Source organism: Lipotes vexillifer, unplaced genomic scaffold (assembly GCF_000442215.2).
Source record: "Lipotes vexillifer unplaced genomic scaffold, Lipotes_vexillifer_v1.1 scaffold1136, whole genome shotgun sequence".
Taxonomy (NCBI): domain Eukaryota; kingdom Metazoa; phylum Chordata; class Mammalia; order Artiodactyla; family Lipotidae; genus Lipotes; species Lipotes vexillifer.
The window spans coordinates 415,879-418,885 of NW_006769631.1; the positions used below are offsets into that span (position 1 = coordinate 415,879).

Sequence of the window (3,007 nt, forward strand, 5' to 3'; positions counted from 1 at the left end):
CCCTACATTGTTGTGAGGATTAAAGGAGATAATAACTCATACACAATTGAGAAGTTAACGTCAATAATGGGATCTGCAGTTGGTTAAATCTGGGGATGTGGAACCCATGATTATGGAGGACGAACTGTGTTATCTGGGTTTTTCACAGTGCTTATCTATGCATGTATTACACATATGTGTGTGTGTTAAATAGTAATAAAGATCATATTAAAATATATCTAATAAAGACAAAAATTTAGACTCTCACTTCAAAAGGATCATCAGCTAAAGGCGTCTTAGGGGGAGACAAAGATCACCTGTTTTATAGAAAAGAGGCTCAGTCCCACTGGGCATATCCTGTGGCATCATATAGAATGCCTCTCAGAATTGTCCCTTTGAAGGATGGAGGCTGGGCATTTACCCACTGACTTTTGTCATCTATGTGTTGAGGGTTGTCCCCAAAGGTGTTAATTTCCTCTGTGCCTCCCTGAGAGTGGGCAAGAAAGCAGGGAATGGTTCCGGGGCTTGAGGTGGGAAGCTGGCAGTGTACAGGGGGATTGTCCACTGTGGGGACAGCTGGAATCAGTCGGGGGCCCAGGGGAACATAACACAGGGTACAAAAAGCATACTCTATGGAGAGGGGGCCTCTGGAACCCCAAACAGAAATCGGAGGATTTATCTGAAGGAAAAGAAATCTTGAAGAGATATCTGCACTCCCATGTTCATTGCAGCATTATGCACAATAGCCAAGACATGGAAATAACCTACATGTCCTTCGATGGATGAATGGATACAGAAAATGCATATATGTATACAATGCAATATTACTCAGCCATAAAAAAGGAAATCCTGCCATTTGCAACAACATGGACAAACCTGGAGGACATTATGCTAACTGAAAAAATCCAGACAGAGAGAGACAAATACTGTATAGTACACTTGTATGTAGAATCTAAAAAAAAAAAAAAAAAAAGACTTTCAGCTATTAAATGAATGAGATCTGAGGATCTAATGTACAGCATGGTGACTAGCTAGTATTGTATACTTGAAATTTGCAAAGAGAGTATATCTTAAACATTCTCACTACACACACAAAAAGTTCTATGTGAGGTGATGGATGAGTTAACTAACTTGATTGTAGTAGTCATTTCACAATCTATACATAAATCATCATGTTTAATAATTTAAATATACACAATTTTATTTGTCAATTATACCTCAGTAAAGCTGGGGAAAAAATGAAAAAAAAAAGGGAAGAAAAAGAAAGAATTCTTAGGGCTCCTGGGCAGGGTAAAAAGCCAGTCTAATCTTAGATTTCTCCACAGCATCATTTAATGTTAGAAAACTGTGGAGCAGAACCTACAAGCTACTCCAAGAAAGAAACTGTGAGCAGTATTTTATATCTTGCCAAACTTTCTTTCAGGTATGAATGCTATAGAAAAATAGTTTTGAACATGCAAGAACCCAGAGACTATTATACCCATGAGTACTTCTTGAGAAAATTATGGAGTTTTAACTTCAGTCAACCAAGAAATAATGGAAAACTAGGGCAAAAGGGGACAGGCGTATGCAAAGAATATGTTTAACTGAAGAACTAAGACCGAACAAATGTGAGTATGGGAGTAATAGAGTAGAAGGGACATGTTTTATATCCTAACAATATAGAAATGACACAAATAGAAAACTTTGGAAGGTGAATGAGGGAAAAATGGGAGAAAGAATAAACATGCTGTTTGTGAATAATAGCTGGGGACCAAAGAATTTCATTTAAAGCTGACAAAATATAGTAGAAGTGTAAGCATTTTTAATTGTGCAACGGCAAACATTAAAAAAGATAATACTAGTGATTAAAATTGAATAGCAAAAGAATGGTAGGGAATGGGGGGAAAGGAAATAATCTTATGATTATTCTTACTAGGGTTTAAGAGCTACTGTTTAAAGAACTAGACATTTAAGGGCATATAATCATAAAGGTAATCATTAGGATCCAAATCAAAATTTCCTAAACGTTATAAGAAATATACACCCCAAAACAAAGTGAACATAACTGAAAACATAGTGAAAGACTTCAAAAATTATAAATACAAAAAATATACCATAAAATATTATGACAGAACAAAGACTAAACGTGTATGGAATCTCAAGTAATGGAAATGGGCTAAGTCCACCCAGTGAAAGAACAGAGAGCTGGGCCAGGTCAGGACTGGAACCAGAAGCTTCGGAAAGCTGGGCAGGTGCTCCCTCCTCTTTGGGTTTCTGGTTTGCAGCTGTTTCTTCTCTCTCCCTACAGACTGGCTCTCAATAGCATATGGCCGCTGCTGTCATCGTTAGCTGGGCAGCCACGTGCCCCTGATCTCAAGTTCACGAGCAGAGCAAGCCAACCTTGCTGACTTGTCACAAGCCTTTGTTCCCGGGGCAAGGTTGGGGCTGAGGAGCGATTTGGCCCAGTGTAGATCAGGGTCCAGGATGGCCCCATCAGCTTTGGTCAGGGGTCAGGGTGCCTGGACGCATGTAGCTGCTGGGGTGTTGTAGGGGATGGAGATGGCGCCTCAGGCTCACAGTTAGGGGGGCTCCAAAATACAGTGGCTTAAACAGCTCTTGCCAGTTCTGCTCCCATGGGGTCACACAAGCTCCCAAGATCCTTCCTTCTGGTGGCTCCACGGTGCCCAAGCATCAGAATCACCCGGAGAACTTGTTAAAACACAGGTTGCTGCGCCCCTGTTTCTGATCTAGTGCTTCCGGGGTAGGAACTGCGAATTTGCATTTCCCACAAGTTTCCGGGTGATGCTTATGCTGGTGGTGCAGAGATCACATGCTGAAAACTCACTGCCCCAGGGTGTGTCCTTGCCAAGACGTGTGGAGCTGGCACTGCCACACCTATGTGCCCAGAGAGGGGAAAGCCGGGGCAGCCAACCTTCTTTTGGCTGTTTTGGGCCATAGGCAAGGACTTAGTCCCAGGGTCACACTTGGCCGCTAGGGAGGCCGGGCAAGGTCATCTGTAGCTGGGCGGCTGTGTGCCCCAGAAAAG

The 3,007-nt window shown here is 42.0% G+C and overlaps 1 protein-coding gene across 1 annotated transcript in view; it reads left to right on the forward strand.

Annotated features, from left to right (window-relative positions):
• GASK1A (golgi associated kinase 1A) overlaps positions 1–3,007 on the forward strand; it is a 37,027-nt gene that overhangs the window by 14,637 nt on the left and 19,383 nt on the right. The gene's annotated exons all lie outside the window — the stretch shown is intronic.